The 19,803-nt window shown below is 34.2% G+C and overlaps 1 protein-coding gene and 1 long non-coding RNA gene across 2 annotated transcripts in view; one reads left to right on the top strand and one right to left on the bottom strand.

Annotated features, from left to right (window-relative positions):
* The window catches only part of CHMP4B (charged multivesicular body protein 4B), a 275,190-nt gene that overhangs the window by 35,138 nt on the left and 220,249 nt on the right, over window positions 1–19,803 (top strand). The window lies entirely within an intron of this gene.
* Window positions 441–18,296, bottom strand: LOC147705906 (uncharacterized). The gene is made up of 5 exons (XR_015297331.1): window positions 18,126–18,296; window positions 17,833–17,927; window positions 9,678–9,721; window positions 1,739–2,176; window positions 441–518 (listed from the first exon to the last, which is right to left on the bottom strand). It is a non-coding gene; the product is annotated as an uncharacterized LOC147705906 (long non-coding RNA).

The raw sequence follows: 19,803 nt of genomic DNA on the forward strand, positions 1-19,803 counted from the left end.
AATGTTATCTTTACATATAATGGTAGATATTTCATTAATGTGTCTGCTAAGTTGTCTACATCATAGCTTATATGCAAAAAGTCCATTAAAGTAGTATTGTTAATTTCCATGGATTGGAAATCTTCTGTCCCATTTACTTGTACTGTTACCATGCTTGTTTCATGATGTAGTTTGTCTAATCCATAAATAGTTACGTCAAGGTTTTCTTCGGGTGGTTTTATTACCTGCAAAGATACTGTTTTAGTATTTATTCATTTACTCATATTAACTAACTATTAATTGCAATGTAAAATTTTACTTACCTGTATTTTTGTATGGCGGGTTGTGTTTAAAATCTTTTCTTTGTTAAATTCATGTACCGTTACGTGCGATAAATGTATATATTGTCCAATTACTATTGGGAAGTCAGCTGCCTCTCTCCATAGAGTAATTTTCACTGAGTCCGTAGTATCTTTGACAGTGATACTTTTCAATTGTGTTTCTTGGCCTCCAACGAATATATTTTTTGTTTGTTCTTCCTGTAAAATAGTATATGTTCATTATATATTTTTTACTTAGTAACATGGATTGTGCTGGTTTTTGCCCAATTTGAAATATGATTATTGTTGACATGACAGTCTTTGCAAACAAAACAACTAAATTTCACATATTTATTTGTTGGTAATAATTGTTTTTTTTCGTGTTTGTGTTACTTTCTTTTGTTACAAGAGTTGTATTAACTTACAATCTTTAGTAATTGCATTTTGTATGTGCAATTTGCTGTTATAGAATGCTATAGCTATGAAAAGAATATGCTAATAATTCAATTATTAGTTTACTTACCTTTTAATTTTGCTGCTTACAGTCTATATCGGTTATATTATAAATTAGTGAGATTCAGGTGGGAAATGAGTTTGTTGTGGGCTTCGTAAAAGTGGTAATTTGTGTTGTGTGTTCTTGTCTATATGTTAATGCATTAATAGCATTATTAGCATTGTGGTTGGTATGCAGATTTTACTGCATGCCACAATGCTAATAGTACAGGAAGTAGCTACTGTTATAGGTACAACTTCATATATGTTGTGACACCTGTTTTATGGTGGGGGGTATCGTTTAATGATAGAGTGATTGGGTATATTAAGTTTGCTCTTTATTGTCATTGGTCTCATAGTTTACTAAATAGTGTAGTATAATTTATATTACTTACCTGTTATTAAATGGTGCACACTTTTGTTGTGATATGTATGGTATGCATAGTATTATATTGTATCTGCATATATGTTTACGTTATGCAAATACTTAGCAATAAGTGTAGTATAGTATTTAGCTTACTTACCTGTTATTTAATGGTGCATACAGTAGTTGTATGATAGTTTTAATGCACAATGGTTGCATAATTTATTTCCTTAGTACCCTTAGTAAATGCAATTTCAAAGTATTTGCATATGTTGTGTAGTTTGTGTATTTTTATAAGTTGTAGATTACTTACCTGTAATTTTTTTGGGAGAGTAGCAATATTAATGTAAATAATTTTACATAGTAACACAGATATTAATCATAAGGAACAACATATGTTGATAGTTTTTCTAGGCAATTATTGGATTTGCATGTTTTAAAACATTTTAGTACTGTAATACATATTTCTATTTGATGATAGATACATTTAGTAACATGCAAGTTTTAACTTTTTAAAAGTGTACCTTATTTGGTAGTCAAAAAATGCAGTAGTATAAATGATAAGCATAAAGATATAGCTCACCTCAATTATCGTTCCGGAGACGCTTAGGAGTGTTTTTACACTCACTTCTCTCACTGTCTTTATTGGAGACACTGGTGGAGCTGGTGGTTGCAAAATATTAATTGCTTCTTGAATTATTTCTGCAGGTATCTCAATTGGTGGCATTCTTGAAATCTTACTTTGTTTTGTGATAATTAGAGTGTCATTTTTCAAAAGGTAATTCCGAATTAGCATTCCATATCCTTCTTTTGTCTGTGCATAATAATCTTCATTATAGCAAGTAGCTTTTAAAGATGATGTTTGATCTGCTAATGCCATATGATACATTACTTTATTTTCTTGCTTTGCATTGCGATAGTATGTTTTTCCAGTACAGTGAATTATATTGACACAAATTGCTTTTTGGTATGGCTTACTTTCGTCAGGTTTGTTGTCCTTTAAATCTTGAATGGAAATCATCTGTAAAAAAAATGCAATTATTTAATATGGTACCATAATTGTAAAATTGTCACATTATAACTGGCTTTAATGCATATAAATTAAATAGCTGTCCAAATTGGTTTATGATCACTGTAATATGACTCTAAAGTTCCATAATGTTGTATGTTTGCATTTGTAAATATATGATCTAATATAGAATTGTAATCTGTTGTAAGTGTGTTTATTTTTTGAACACAGTTAAACTTTGTTAACATGTTATCTAATAATACATTTGTACTGTGTGTTGGTTTTTGTAAATCAACATTGAAATCACCCATTATAACATATTTATGATTTGGAAAATTATTTAAAATTGTTGTTAGTATTTGAAATAGTATTTGAATGCTTACCTTTGGTGGCTTGTAGATTATTACAAATAGGTAGTCATTGTTTTGTATTTGTTTTGTAAATTGCAAAATGTCAATTTGTTTTTCTGTTGTAAAAATTGGTTGTATTTTGTGGTTTGTTTTATAATATACTATAATCCCATGATTTGTTTGTTTGTTATGGTATTTATCAAATATTAGCATATTGTAATTTGGAAGTATAAATGCATCTGTACTTGCTTTATGTGTTGTATTTATTTCTGTGAAACATAAAATATCAGCATTTAATATGTTACTGTCAGCTGATATGTATTTAAATTTTTTTTGTAGTGAGCGTATATTTTGTACAATGACAGTAATGCTGTTTTTAAAGTGTGATATTTGAGTTATGGATATTTGTAGTGGCATATATGTTTTTAATCGGAACATTTCTTCATGGACCTTTGGGTGTATTGCAATTTTTGTTTCATCAAAGTTTTTTATATAAATATTTTGTAATGATTTAGCTCTACTAATAGCTACATAGTGTAGGTGATGTGTTTTTGTATTATTAAAGTGTATATAAAGTGGTTCAATTGTCTCACCTTGTGTTCTATGAATTGTCCTTGCTGATGATTGCCGTAATGGAAATTGCTTTCGTATTATAGTTAAACATTTTTTAGTGTATTGAAAGTGTCTTGATATAGGCAATATTGGTGTCCACTCATGTGATATATTAGCATGGTATAAATGTTTATTTTGTTGCCTTGTACTTTTACCAATATTTTTTTTATCAAAATGTATCCATACTATAATAGGTATGTTATTTGTACAATCAACATATTCTATTGTTCCTGTTGCTCCATTTGTTAATCCATCATTGACTGCAAGATTTGCAGTTAAATCATATCGAAGTTTAATTGCAATGTGTAGTGTGCTTGCTAATCCCATTGTTTTTGTAGAGTCTGTTGGTAATTGCTTTAATATTTTGTCTTTTACTTCTTGACTTACGTCTGAAGCAACTGTGTCTATTGCTAATGTGGTATAAACTGCATGAGATTGCATATGTTGTAATAATACTGTGTCATTTATTTCATTCACTTCTTTGTTAGTACCCATGATATATGGTATACTGTTTTTAATACTTTGTGGAGGTTCTTTTTCTCGTGATTTGATCTTTGTGATATCATTTTTTGTGTGTTTTCCTACTCTTAATCTGTTGAGCATTTCTGCAAATGGCATGTCATTTAGTTGTCTCATTATTTTTGTAAGCTCATATATTTGAAAATGTGTTCTCCACAAGTTAGTGCTTAATGGCCCATACAAATGTTTTGAATTGTCAAATATGTATGTATCAAATGCGGGCTTTAATTGATAGAAATCTCCAATTGCTAATATTGATATTCCTCCAAACGGTTGGTTAGAAGCTTTTATTTCTTGCAGTCTATTGTGTATGAAATTAAACATATTTGCACCTACCATTGATATTTCATCTATTATTAGTACTTTTAAATGCATAAGCTTACTTTGAAGTATGCTTCTGTTTTCATGAGTTAGTTGTTTATATGTTAATGTTTGTGATACTGGTATTTTGAAAGTACTGTGGAGTGTTTGTCCTTGTATATTATGTGCTGCTTTACCTGTTGGTGCTGTTAGTAATATATGAACATTTTCTGGATTTTCTCCGGCTTTAGTATTGTAGTAGCGTAATAATGTTTGATGTAGTGCTGTTATCAGGAAGCTTTTTCCTACTCCTGCACCTCCAGTACAAACTGTATAAAAAGGTACTTTTTGTGTTTTAATTGCATTTAGATGGTGATAAATGAAGTTTATTTGTTCTAATGTTAAATTTAGCATTAGGTCATTGTATTTGTCTTCTGGTAACATATTATTTATTAAGGCTTCTTCTTCTGTAGTACTTCTAATTCCTAAATCCAAAGATATGTCGTACTGTAATTCTTGATCATATAGGGCATTGTCATTATGTAAATCATCTTGTATATTTATCACTGGGGATAATGGTGGTGTAAGGATTGCATCATTTTCTGTTGATATATTACTTTTGCAAAGTATTTGATGTTGTTTATTATATATATAATGGTTTGCATCAATAATTGTTTGCAATTCTAGATATCTTTCATAGTATGTATCTTTTGTACCAATTATATTATTCTCTATTCGCCAGGGATAAAATAGCAATAATAACTCTCTATAATAATTTTCAGGATCATTTAATTTGCTGAATCTGCAGTATCGTATAATTTTTTGTTTTGTGCGTTCAGTGAATGTAGTATTGCTTTGTTTATTAACTATGTTATTAATTTCTATTTCTTCATCATCCGAGCTATAAAAGTTGAGTTCTAAAAGTAAGTTATCATGCGTGTTTGTAACCTTTTTTTTTTTTGCAGTTTGTTTTTTTGTATTGTAATTAGATGCGTAGTCAGCTAGTGTTATTTTTTCCAATGTTAATGGACGTGTGCTGTATTTTACAAGTATATTGTCAAATTGTATATCAGTTGATGTGTCTGGTAGTGAATTTATTGTATTTATGTCTTTCATTAAATATGTGCGTTTATCTGGTCTATTTGTATTTATAAATACAAATGATCGGGAAGCTTTTCGTAATGGTATTTGTAGTATTAGATAAGCTGCCTCTTGTGCACTAATTTCAGTACAATTTAAGAATTTATTTCCTATGTGTTTTAATTGTTCTTTAATATTTGGATTGTGTTGGACTTCTTTTGTAGCTTGTGCAATGATTTTACTTAACCCTCTTTGAGATTTACTAATATAAGAAACAATATATACAGCACATGCATATGCATCTAAAACGTATTGTATATCTATGTTAGCTTGCCATGCCTGTAATATTATGTTGTTGTAGTTATTTATATAACACTCTGCTGGAGTTCTTTTTAGAGCTATAGTTGTTTTTTGTAGTCGATATTGTATGCATGTTATATATTGTTCTTCAGTTAATTTCATGTGTTGCAAAAAATCATCAAATGTATAAGTGGCAAATTCTTGTGTGTGCATTGTTGTATGGATTAATTGTATGTGTTCTTTTATGAGATCATTTGTTGTTTCTAATTGCAATGGTTCTAATATAGTAGTATGTCGCATAGGGTATCTTGGATATTGGTATTTACATGTTTTTTGATGTTTTATGCGACAGTTTTTAGTATGTCCATGTTTTTGCAAGGGTATTAAATGTTGTATATCTGAGTTTTCAGTTTTTTCACACGTTATATGTTGATCAATAAATTGTGTTACTTCATCATTGTTAGCTTCATTATATCTAGGTGCATTATGTATCCAAAGTAATGCATGTATATGTGGTGACCCACGTTGTTGAAATTCTACTCTGTAAAAATAATCTACTATTTTACCAATAGGATTACTATTATGTAATAATATGCTATTGAATAATTTTCGTACTTGGTAGTCGAAATGGCGAGCACATATAATTGGATTTTGTTGTATTAGTGTACATTTGCTTTCCCAAGACATATTAGCAAATTCTTCAGGAGTGCATTCTTTGTTACCATTGATTCGTAATAATATGTTAATTAGATGAAACCATCTTGTTTCTGCCGCTGACAATGTTAGGAAAAAAGTTGGTACTCCTAATTGTCTTAGCATTGCAAATATTTCTTTTTTACAATTCTCCCAATATGGAGGTGAGCTGCGTATTGTCTTTAAAATTTTGTACCCTTCATTATATTGTAGTATTCCTTCTAAATTTTCTTTTATGTGTTTTACTGTTATAACTTGCCCATTGTTAAAATGCTTTCTAAGTGATATGAAAATTTTGTCTTGTATTTGTTTAATTTGCAATTTTTTAAGTTTAAAAAACATATTTGTTACTGATTGAGCTACTCTTTTGTCACAATTTCTAAGTTCAGATTTACAAATTGTACTGTAATGTACTGGTACATGTCTATCTTCATTTGCTGGTCTACGTTGTCCGGCAAATATTGTTGGGAATGCTAAGTATTCTGAATCTTTATCTTCATATAAACCTCTTGGTATGTTATGTTCAGCAGGTGCTAAACTTAAAATATTAATGCTATCTGTTGTTATTGTTTCATTATTTAACATAGTATCTAAGTTACCTGCTGGTATGTTATCTGAACTGCTTGATGTATTTTCTGTTTCTGAAGTGTGTATGTTGTCATTTGTCATTTCTGGTGTATATTCCCAATCTTTGTTTATTGTTATTCCATATTCTTTAAATAATGCACTATTTCTTGCTAGATAAATGGCTGCTTTTTTTACAATGTTAGGTCTGACATTTTCTAAATGTGTGTATGATTTATAACTTAATTTTCGTTTTAATTTAATGGGTATTGTCATGTTATCATGTGTTTGTCTAGGTAATATTGTAACAGTAGTCATTACATCAGCTGGTACATTAACAACAGCACCTGATAACGACTTTTGAAAACCACGCGGCAATGTTCTTATTTGTAGAAAAGGTATTCTTGGTGAAACTAATCTTTCTTCTAAGTTATGTAGGTATAGTTCAGGTGGTATATCAGGAAATTTCATTCCATTAAATACTGAACTTGGAGGTATTTTATTTCGACTAATATATTTGTAGCATGTGTTACATATATGGTCAGTTTTTTGTGAACTTATATCACATTGTATAAATGTTTTGTGGTTTTTAATGATATGTGTTGATCTTACTGTTTCTTTATGCCACATTTGATTACAAATAGTGCAAATATATTCTGGCCCTGATTGTATTTCTTGGTGAAATTTGGCAATGATATTTGATTGTAATGTGATGTTTTCTATAATAGCATTATGTTGTGTATTATTTGTTGGTGTGTGTTCATGTATAGTGATGTATTCTTGAGTTAAAGTGTTAGCATGTAAATTTCCGGTAGTAGTTTGTGGTAGCAACGATACTTTTATTGTGTGTTCATGAATATTGCTTTGATTTTTTTTGCCAGCATTATTACTGTTTCTTTTTGTAGGTGAAGATATAATAGTTTTATTTGTAATGTGGGATGCTTTTGCAGTATGTACAATCATATGTTTAGGTGTATTTGCTGTAGTTTTACGTTTCTTTCTTTGAATTGTCTTTTTTAACGAATTTTTTTGGATTGTATGTATATTAATTGGTACTAATTGTATTATAATATCAGTATTTTTAGTACACAGTTCATTAATAATAAGATGTAATAGATATTCTATTACTTTATTTGCTGTTTCTATTCTTATGGCTGTACTTGTTAATTTTATATATATATGTTCTATTAGATCTGTTGTATTGCAATTATATATAAAGAAAGATTTACTTGTTTTGCCTATTGTAAATATTTTGTTATTTATCAATAATAATATAGCATTATATGTTGTCAACATATCATTTAATACTAGTGCAGTTTCTTTTTGTAAAGTATTTTGCACTGATATGTTATAATAGCAATCTGTATAAAATGTTATTGCAGATATTATATTATTGTGATCTATGTAGTTAGGTATGTCTGCTATTTCTATTTTCTTTTTGCCATAAAATATTTCTATTTCTGTTTGTAAGTTGTAACTTAATTGCATTATATTATTAAGGTCTTGTTCAGTCCACTTAGATGCATTGTGGGTGCAGTTATATATGATTGCAAATATACTATTTGCAATGTAGATGTTATGTGTTGTGTTAATTTTGTTTTCATCATTATTCATTTCATCTGACTGTATTTTAATGTTAATATTACATGTGATTGCTTTAGATGTAATATTTTCTTTTGCCTCAAAGTTTTGTAATTCTTGTATATTAATAGGGACTTGTAATTCTTGAGTTATTGCTGAAGTTGTTAATATACTGGCTTTCACTGAGTTACATATTTGTTTGTTTGTTGTGTTTGTGTATGTATTGTGATCTATGCTTTTTGTTTGTGTGTTTTGTTTTGTGTGTGTTGTACTTTTTTTTATTATTCTGTTTTTTACAGTGCTTGTATTTTTTGCTTGTATATTGCAGTGTTGTTCTATAGCTGTTTTATTGATGTCTTTGGTGTTATGAGGTGTTGGTGGATTAGCATTATCGTGTATACTATTGTGTGCAGTTTTTTTTTTTTTATTTTTCTTAATATTTTTGGAAGTTTCAGTATTTGGTCGTTGTCTCTTGTTAGATGAAGACCGGTTGTTGCTAATATCTGTAATTGTTTTTTCTGTACTTGATGTAAGTTCTTTTGTTACTGTAAGTATATTTCTTGTAAGCAACTTTGTAGATACAGATTCTTGGTAAGATGTACTTGCACTAGCGTGTAATAGTTTAGTTTCATTTGTAGTATGCATAAAGTATTGTGATTCTGTACATGGTGCTTTTTTAAGGTAATTTTGTTTTGCCTTTTTTAATGATTTTTTGTTTATGCTTCGTATTTTTAATCCAGTTAATTCGAATGGTACATTATCTTCATTATTTTTTTTAATTTGGTGAGCTAAATTGTAAATGTAGTTCATTACATCAGGTAAAGTTTTTTTTTGTAAAAGTATACTTGTTCCATGTGGATGTGGCATTCCATTGCTGCCTCTACTATGTGAATCAAAGATATAATAATGATCTTCACTTTTTATAATAGATATAACGTATATATCCATGCAGAGTAATACTCCTGAATTTATTAATGATATTGTTAATGCTGTTTGTATGTCTGGGTATAATGTATCAAATTGTTGTAATATATTTCCGTAGTATGGTTGACATGTTTTTATAGAATATATGTTGTTTGTATGTGTAATATATTTAGGTAAATCATCAGGATGCATAAGATCTTGTTTATTAAAAATGTGCATATCTTTATATAAAGCATCACCTAGATCCATAATGTAATGCAAATCTTCTTTGTTCCATATTTGTGCTGGTTTTTCAAAGTTATGAATAATAGCAAATGTACTATTTGGTAAACATTGTTTGCCTTTTGATATAACTGAGAATTTGTCATGTCCTTGATGGTAATCTGCTTGTATTATTTTGTGCATGTTTTAATCCTTTATATAATATTTGGTTTTATAAATTATTAGTAATACTTATGTTGTTAGATATAACAATCAGATTTGTGTAATATGTTTAATTTAGGTTTTGTTTATCTAACAATGTCAATTGTAGCTATGATGGGCAATGTTAGTTAACATAGAAATATATATTAGTTAAATAAATGTCTTACCTTTGTTGTTTTCTTTTTTGGTAATATGCTGCTTTGGTAATATTCTGTAGAAGTAAGTAAATGGTAAAATTAGTATTATAATAATATTTTAATTTTTATACAGATAATGCCATTTATAGACTATTAGCTACATCACTTTTTACAAGGGTAATATGATAATATTATTTATTTATGTTTTGCCTCGCTAAAAAGATGCATTCTGTGCATTTTTTTTGCGCAGGCAAAAACCTAATAAGTATTGTGTGTGTGTTTGGGTTGGCCCTTGGCATTCATTGGCTGGCTTCATAAATGGAGCTTAGCCATTGGATTAGGGGCTTGTTTGGCAATGCCAGACCAGACATGGGGGCGTTCCTGAGATTATTTGGCTTTTGCTGATGTCACCTGACATTGGTACTGCCCCTGATTCTGGTCTGGCATTGCCGACACCTGCCTTTCTGCTCTGGCTGTCTTTTGCGTCTTTCTTCCTCCTCTTGACCCCTTCTGCCCTTTAACTCATTAATACCTGTTGCAGTTCAAGAATGCTTTTGAACCTGGAGGATAAATTAATGACAGACCATTGTACGAGAATCCTATGAAGGTAGTGCTTAACTTCTGTATATTTAAGATCTGAAAGCATTTGATCACATCACTGGGCAGTAGAGACAATGATGTCTGGTTTGCAGAATACACCATTAAAATCAGAAATTTGCCTTTGACAATTAATTATGAAGTAATGCAGCTAACACCAATGTAATGTGTGAAACTGCAGATTGTTATGTTCAGCTCGAATTTTATGACTGTTACTTTGCACTGTGAAATACTTTTTTTTGCATCTCCAAGTACCCACTGCTTCAGGTTGGAGCATTAGAGTGCAGAGTCAAAGTAGAGCTTCAGAGTGGTGCTTCTAAGTGGAGCTTCAAAATGGAGCTTCAGAGTGCAGATTCAGAGTGGAGCTTCACAGTGCATATTCAGAGTGGAGCTTTAGAGTGCAGATTCAGAGTAGAGCGTCATTGTGCAGATTCAGAGTGGAGATTCAGAGTGGAGCTTTAGAGTGCATATTCAGAGTAAAGCTTCAGAGTGGACCTCCAGAGTGGAGCTTCAGAGTGGAGCTTTAAAGTGCATATTCAGAGTAGAGCTTCAGAGTGCAGATTCAGAGTGGATATTCAGAGTGGAGCTTTAGAGTGTATATTCAGAGTGGAGCAACAGAGTGGAGCTTCAGAGTAGAGCTTCAGAGTGGAACTTCAGAGTGGAGCTTCAGAGTGGAGCTTCAGAGTGAACATTCAGAGTGGAGCTTTAGAGTGCATATTTAGAGTGGAGCTTCAGAGTGCAGATTCTGAGTGGAGCTTCAGAGTAAAGCTTCAGAGTGGAGCTTCAGAGTGGAGCTTCAGAGTGGAGCTTCAGAGTGGAGCTTCAGAGTGGAGCTTCAGAGTGGAGCTTCAGAGTGGAGCTTCAGAGTGGAGCTTCAAAGTGGAGCTTTAGAGTGGAGAATTAGAGTGGAGCTTCGGAGTGCAGATTCAGAGTGGAGATTCAGAGTGGAGCTTTAGAGTGTATATTCAGAGTGGAGCCCCATAGTGGAGCCCCATAGTGGAGCCCCATAGTGGAGCTTCAGAGTGGAGCTTCAGAGTGGAGCTTCAGAGTGCAGATTCAGAGTGGAGCTTCAGAGTGCAGATTCAGAGTAGAGCTTTAGAGTGCATATTTAGAGTGTAGCTTCAGAGTGGAGCTTCAGAGTGGAGATTCAGAGTGGAGCTTTAGAGTGCATATTTAGAGTGAAGCTTCAGAGTGGAGCTTTAGAATGCATATTTAGAGTGGAGCTTCAGAGTGGAGCTTCAGAGTGAACATTCAGAGTGGAGCTTTAGAGTGCATATTCAGAGTGGAGCTTTAGAGTGCATATTCAGAGTGTAGATTCAGAGTGGAGCTTCAGAGTGTAGATTCAGAGTGTAGATTCAGAGTGGAGCTTCAGAGTGTAGATTCAGAGTGGAGCTTCAGAGTGCATATTCAAAGTAGAGCGTCAGAGTGCAGATTCAGAGTGGAGATTCAAAGTGGAGCTTTAGAGTGCATATTCAGAGTAAAGCTTCAGAGTGGAGCTTCAGAGTGGAGCTTCAGAGTGCATATTCAGAGTAGAGCTTCAAAGTGCAGATTTAGAGTGGAGTGTCAGAGTGCAGATTCAGAGTGGAGATTTAGAATGGAGCTTTAGAGTGCATATTTAGAGTGGAGCTTCAGAGTGCAGATTCAGAGTGGAGCTTTAGAGTGCATATTTAGAGTGTAGCTTCAGAGTGTAGCTTCAGAGTGGAGCTTCAGGGTGCATATTCAGAGTGGAGCTTTAGAGTGCAGATTCAGAGTAGAGTGTCAGAGTGGAGCTTCAGAGTAAAGCTTCAGAGTGGAGCTTCAGAGTGGAGCTTCAAAGTGGAGCTCTAGAGTGGAGCTTCAGAGTGCAGATTCAGAGTGCAGATTCAGAGTGCATATTCAGAGTGGAGCTTCAGAGTGGAGCTTCAGAGTGAACATTCAGAGTGGAGCTTTAGAGTGCATATTTAGAGTGGAGCTTCAGAGTGCAGATTCTGAGTGGAGCTTCAGAGTGCAGATTCTGAGTGGAGCTTCAGAGTAAAGCTTCAGAATGGAGCTTCAGAGTGGAGCTTCAGAGTAAAGCTTCAGAGTGGAGCTTCAGAGTGGAGCTTCAGAGTGGAGCTTCAGAGTGGAGCTTCAGAGTGGAGCTTCAGAGTGGAGCTTCAGAGTGGAGCTTCAGAGTGGAGCTTCAGAGTGGAGCTTCAGAGTGGAGCTTCAGAGTGGAGCTTCAGAGTGGAGCTTCAGAGTGGAGCTTCAGAGTGGAGCTTCAGAGTGGAGCTTCAGAGTGGAGCTTCAGAGTGGAGCTTCAGAGTGGAGCTTCAGAGTGGAGATTCAGAGTGGAGCTTCAGAGTGGAGCTTCAGAGTGGAGCTTCAGAGTGGAGCTTCAGAGTGGAGCTTCAGAGTGGAGCTTCAGAGTGGAGCTTCAGAGTGGAGCTTCAGAGTGGAGCTTCAGAGTGGAGCTTCAGAGTGGAGCTTCAGAGTGGAGCTTCAGAGTGGAGCTTCAGAGTGGAGCTTCAGAGTGGAGCTTCAGAGTGGAGCTTCAGAGTGGAGCTTCAGAGTGGAGCTTCAGAGTGGAGCTTCAGAGTGGAGCTTCAGAGTGGAGCTTCAGAGTGGAGCTTCAGAGTGGAGCTTCAGAGTGGAGCTTCAGAGTGGAGCTTCAGAGTGGAGCTTCAGAGTGGAACTTCAGAGTGGAGCTTCAGAGTGTAGCTTCAGAGTGTAGCTTCAGAGTGCATATTCAGAGTGGAGCTTCAGAGTGCATATTCAGAGTGGAGCCTCAGAGTAGAGCTTCAGAGTGGAGCCTCAGAGTAGAGCTTCAGAGTGGAGCTTCAGAGTGCAAATTCAGAGTGGAGCTTCAGAGTGCAAATTCAGAGTGGAGCTTCAGAGTGCAGATTCAGAGTGGAGCTTTAGAGTGCAGATTCAGAGTAGAGCTTTAGAGGGCAGATTCAGAGTAAAGCTTCAGAGTGGAGCTTCAAAAGTGGAGCTTTAGAGTGGAGATTTAGAGTGGAGCTTCAGAGTGCAGATTCAGAGTGGAGCGTCAGAGTGCAGATTCAGAGTGGAAATTCAGAGTGGAGCTTTAGAGTGTATATTCAGAGTGGAGCCTCAGAGTAGAGCTTCAGAGTGGAGCTTCAGAGTGCAAATTCAGAGTGGAGCTTCAGAGTGCAAATTCAGAGTGGAGCTTCAGAGTGCAGATTCAGAGTGGAGCTTTAGAGTGCATATTTAGAGTGGAGATTCAGAGTGGAGATTCAGAGTGGAGCTTCAGAGTGGAGCTTCAGAGTGGAGCTTCAGAGTGGAGCTTCAGAGTGGAGCTTCAGAGTGGAGCTTCAGAGTGGAGCTTCAGAGTGGAGCTTCAGAGTGGAACTTCAGAGTGGAGCTTCAGAGTGGAGCTTCAGAGTGTAGCTTCAGAGTGCATATTCAGAGTGGAGCTTCAGAGTGCATATTCAGAGTGGAGATTCAGAGTGGAGCTTTAGAGTGCATATTCAGAGTGGAGCTTCAGAGTGCAGATTCAGAGTGGAGTTTCTCTAATAGGACAAATGATCTAAAGTGTTTACAAGTGGAAAGGCAACATAAATTGAAATGCATAAAAAGAGCATGTTTGTAAAAAATGGAACATTACTTTTTGAAGTAGGCCTATCAAAACACCACCACTACCAATCTATTACAATGACTTGATGTCTAAATTATACGAAAAATAGAATGCAAGCACTTCAAATAATAGATTCATGAATAACCAGAATATGGCAAAGGTCTTTCATTTACAAAACTGTTTCATAAGCAACACAAAACTATATGCAACATGTTGATTGTGCCATTTAGTATCACATTGAGCCCTGAATCTCGCACATTCTAACACACAGGGATGTATTTGTGGTTTTTTATCATGTCATGCCCATGCAACGTGAGGCATGTGGAGCCTTCATTGAAGTTTAAAAACAATTGAATGAACATATTGATATTTTACAGTTTTCTACACTTTGTTATATTTGTAAAGATTCCCAGATGTTGACCTCCTTCTCCCTCTGTCACCCCCCTGATCTCTCCTCCATTCTCATCCTTAGCCTTTAAAATTAACTGATGTGTACAAACTCAATAGACAGTGCACTACAGGCATAGATATTCTCTAACAGAACAGTAGAACGCTTCCTATAGAGCCTGGCTGCTACAGCAGATTATCAGTCTATTTTTAAGAAACTTTACTGTTTCCACCAAATAACCACATTGCGACTATTAACTCAATGTCAATCCAAAACCACCATTTACCATCCATCCAACACATTGCTTTAAGCAGGCCTCCATCTAACATGCAGAAATTCTCTTTCTCTAAGTCCGTAGTCTGTACCCATCCGTGGCATTTTCATTTAAAAGACAACTTAAAAACTCTCCTTTAAATTCTGTGTATAACATGTTCATATATACTGACTGCAATGTTAATGTGTTTAGCTATGTGCATACTATGTATAATGTCTTTTCTTGCCAACATTACCTGTCGCAAACTGTTTGATAACCAACAGAAAACTATATTCCTTAATGAGTGCGCTATTAGGTAAAGACATTGAGCCCTGAATCTCGCTCTAACACACGAGGATATACTTGTGATATTTTATTTAGTGATTCTCATGCAACGCGAGGCATGTGGAGCCTTTATTGAAGTTCAAAAAACAAATAAATGAACATATTGCTATATCCCAGTTTTCTGCCTGGCTGCTACAGTAGACCATCAGACTATTTTCAAGAAACTTTATCGTTTTCCTCAAATAATCACATAGCGACTATGTGTCCTAAATTAAATGAAAAACCACCATTTACCATTCATTAAATACATTGCTTTCAGTAGGCCTCCATCTAACATGCAGAAATTCTCTTTATATTTGATATATGTCATACTTATTTTTTATATCAGTAGCCAATCACATGTGTCGAATTGCATCACGTGATGCAACGTGGTAATTGACGTCAAGTACGCAAACTCTTTAATACGAGTTTCGCGGCGTGTGAAGGAGTTGGCTGTTCCCGATGTTTTTCTTAATCGTAAGTAATATATATTTTATGTAATTACTGTTTAAAATGCATGCATTAGATAACTATTGTATACTTTTACGTTAATGTAAATTTTAACATTGATTTTAATTATTATTTGGTTTTCTCTAATACGTAAGAGTACAAGCATATAGCATGTTGTAAGCATCGCATATGTTAATTAAGTTTAAAAAGAATGCGTGCCTAAAATGTTAGTATGCTGTCATTGGGTATTTATTTGTACGTGTATTTTGCTGTTGCCAATGTATTTGTGCTCTTTTCTGATTGCAAACGTAGTATCATTATATTGCTAACTTCTTTGTGCTGTATGGTAACGATATTTGCAAACAGTATATGTTAGTTGTTTTATATAAATGCAATATTGACGTATTTTAGTAAGTTATGTATGTCGATGCGTTTGCAACGTGCGGATCGACGTAAAGTAGGCTAATTCTTTAGTAATATTTACGGTCTTTGTTAAAGATTTTAACTGTTCGTGATTTGACTATTACTAGTAAGTAATATATCTTTGCATTTACGAAGGTATTTAAATGGATGCATGAAATAACTTTACAGTAAATAATAGTATGTAAGTGTTGTTCAAATGCCAATAATGAATATGTTTTGTGTAGGATGTTCCGTTAAATATATGCTACGTGAATCTTTTATTTTTAAGGTATAAACACGTCATATTACTCTGACAATGGTGATTTCTATCGCTGCGTGGCGTTACGTATCTAAAAGCATTGCATTTAAAAATGCCACGTAAATCTTTTATTGTAAGGTATTTTGTTAAAAAACATATACGCATGTATAAACACGAATATTACTCTGACAATGGTGATTTCTAGCGCTGCGTGGCGTTACGTATCTAAAAGCATCGCATTTAAAAATGCCACGTAAATCTTTTATTGTAAGGTATTTTGTTAAAAAACATATACGCATGTATAAACACGAATATTACTTTGACAATGGTGATTTCTATCGCTGCGTGGTGTTACGTATGTAAAAGCGTCGCATTTTTTGAAGTGACGTCTTTTTAGTAGCCAATCACTATTGCCGGTTGTATCACGTAATGCAACGTGCGGATTGACGTACAGTACGCTAAGTCTTTACTGCGCGTTTAGAACTTTGTCGAAGATTTCAACTGTTCGTAATGCGAGCATTAATAGTAAGTAATAACTTTTTCGATATTTGTCAGTATTTAAATGGATGCATGAAGTTACTGTACATTAAATATTAGTATGTAAGCGTTGTTCGAATGTAATGTTTCTCGCGCATATTTAGACGCATGTGGAACTTACTGCTTTCTTATTGTCATAAAAATGCTTCTTTGATAATTATTCGGAGTAAATACTTAAAAATAAATTGTAGCAGTATGCGAAATACAGTTTTAAAGTGGTATTACGTAAATTGTGTAGAACATCGAAGCCTGCTGTAAAAGTTTAGAACGATGCAATGCTTGTAAATTGCATAACTTAAACTGACTTGTATGCACAGTATCGTGCGTTTCAAATGTAAAATCGCGATGCTTAGCAAAATAGTTACATGTATAAAAGCATTAAGATTTATTTTTTAAGCATTGCTAGTTTAGAATACCGAAGCGTGCTGTAAAACTTTGCTATGTCGTTAAAGCGTATTTTACATTTCCAAAAGCGACTTTTACACGAACGCGTGAAGAAATGTTTCCTAAATAACAATGCTTGTGATATATTGGTATGTTTATTTATATATATGTGATGCAGTTTTTACCCATTGCTACTTTATGTATGCTTGCAACAGCGACGGATCGTGGAGGCAGTTACGGCGGGGCAAGAGGGTGGAGAGGGTGAAGGGCAGGGCGGACGTTGCTAGGAACTGGCATATGGATAATTGCAGGTAAGTAAACAATTTAATTAATAAAACGAATTTCGTAGTGCTCCTTGGATCGCAAAATACAATGCAGTGCGAGGTGCAAAATTTGTTTTATTAATTAAATTGTTTACTTACTAGCAATTATCTATATGCCGTTTTTTAGCAACCTCCGCCCTGCCCCTCTCCCTCTCTACTTTCCTGCCCTACCGTAACTCCCTCCACGAGCCGTCGCTGACTTGCAAAATATCTGACTTATAAAATTACGTACAAACAATCATTGATATCACTGTAAATATATAGCGAAGCTTGTTCAAATATTGGCTGTGTGGCGAATATTACTTTGTACAAGTATTTTCAATTGCATTTGTATTTTGAAATAACTGTCGAACACCTACTTCTATAAGTATTTTCAATCGCATTTGTATTTTAATAATTGTCGAACAGGTACTGCTATGTGAAGCATCGTATTTGTTTTTGGGAATGCGTGTGCGAACATAAAAACGATCCTATGTTCTGCTAATTCCAAATTGTACCGATGTAAATATTGCCGAGACGAATTGCAAGGAATATATTAAGTTGCGCAGTTCCATTTTGCTATTTTGCTTGCGGAAATATATAATTACATACTGGTTGTATACTACCTTAGCTAACCTTGTCAAAGATAATTCTTGCTACTATATATAATTTTTTAATAGCATGAATTTAACTTCAAAAGTAAAGAATAATTTTAAACTGCGTAACCACTCACGTTTTATGGTGTCCAAATTTCTTGCGTTTGTTCCAAATTACGATTTTATTTCCTGTAGTCGTAAACGCCTTAGCCAAGTACTCCAAGTAATTTTGCTGTAAGGAAAATGTTGCAAATAATTATATGCACGTACATATAATAAGTTATAATCTTTAAATAACATTCTAAAGTCGGACAGTCATAGTAATTATTAGGTATATTAATTTAAAGATGCTTTTTGCTAAATTCTATATAGTTATAATTTAAGGCTATTTTTACGAAAAAGTCTTTTAATAAGTTAAAAAGAAGCTTACCTTTTGCAATAGCAATTTGGAAATAATTCCAAATGTTTGTAAATGCGTAGTCGAAGTTTAGGAATAATCACAGAGCGCAATCCAAGAGAAGTTTGCTGACGCCAAGTACCAATGTCTGTACCAACTCTTTTGGCTTTCAGTTTAAGTAGGATCTTCTTATCTGATAAGAGTCTCCAAGGGCAATAAAATACAAAGGGTTGTTTAGAAAAAAATGCATAGGGTTAGTGAGAAAATGGGTAAGTGCGAAAAAGGCTGGCTGCTAAATGTCAATGGAAACGAAAAGGGCAAAGGCGAACGTTAAAGTTGTTGCAGTTTCGTTTCTTCAAATCGGTCTACATTTTAGGAAAACTAAGTTAGTTTCTGTTTTACCCAAAGCATAATATTATATGCACTTATTCGTTCTTAGTATAATAATAAATATGTTAAACCTTTTTCAAAATAGCACAGTAAAAAAAAATAACATGTAAATACATCGTATATTAATAGACGTATTCGCATTAAATATGTGCAGTTAAATAGCTGCTTATTTATGAAAAGTCTGCACGTGTTCACATTTCTTTAAATCTAGTTAGTAAATATGTGCAGTTAAATAGCTGCTTATTTATGAAAAGTCTGCACGTGTTCACATTTCTTTAAATCTAGTTAGTCACATTAATATTTAAGTCTTTCTGACAAATGTACTGTTGTCTCTGAGTAATGTGCTCTATATATAAGTAATGTTGAGTCATTTTTCGGATGTGTTTGTATTCCTCAGTGATGCGATCGTGTTTATAACTAATGTGATTTGTTTGTAATGTATTTGAGTACTTAAATAATGTAATGCTTTTTTGAGTATGATGTTGTTTTATGTTTGATGAATGAGGTGCTAATTTAGAGTGATATGGAATGTATCGTAATAATGTGGGAATGCTTATAAATGATGTGGCAGTATTAGTCATATATGATATTAGTCTGAGTAATGTAGTTATATCTCTAAATAATATCATAGTATTTTTTAATTATGTTACCATGTTATGGTCTTGCTGGGTATTGTGGACAGTGGTAAAGCAGAGTAATAACAAATAATGCAAGTATTAATGCAGAGTGGAGATTGAGAGAGCAAGTGGTAATGTAGATATTTACTGCAATAATAGTGGATAATGCAGATGTGTAGTGCAGATTGCAGATTAGTAGTGCATATTAAAGAGTAATAATACAGAGTGCAAAGTAATATGCAGAAAGTAGAGTTGTAATGAATAATATTAGAGCAGAGTTGTGTACAGAGTAGTAGCAGAATGGTAGTGCAAAGTGGTGGCGCAGAGTGGTGGCGCAGAGTAGTGGCGCAGAGTGGTATCGCAGAGTAGTGGCGCAGAGTGGTATCGCAGAGTGGTAGCACAGAGTGGCGGCGCAGAGTGGCAGCACAGAATGGTGGCGCAGAGTGGCGGCGCAGAGTGGCAGCGCAGAATGGCAGGACAGAGTGGCGGCACTGAGTGGCGGCGCAGAGTGGTAGCCCAGAGGGGTGGCACAGAGTGGTGGCACAGAGTGGTGGCACAGAGTGGTGGCGCAGAGTGGTGGCACAGAGTGGTGGCGCAGAGTGGTATCACAGAGTGGTATCACAGAGTGGTATCACAGAGTGGTATCACAGAGTGGTGGCGCAGAGTGGCACCGCATAGTGGTGGCACAGAGTGGCACTGCAGAG

This window comes from Lissotriton vulgaris, chromosome 7 (genome assembly GCF_964263255.1).
Source record: "Lissotriton vulgaris chromosome 7, aLisVul1.2, whole genome shotgun sequence".
Taxonomy (NCBI): Eukaryota; Metazoa; Chordata; class Amphibia; order Caudata; family Salamandridae; genus Lissotriton; species Lissotriton vulgaris.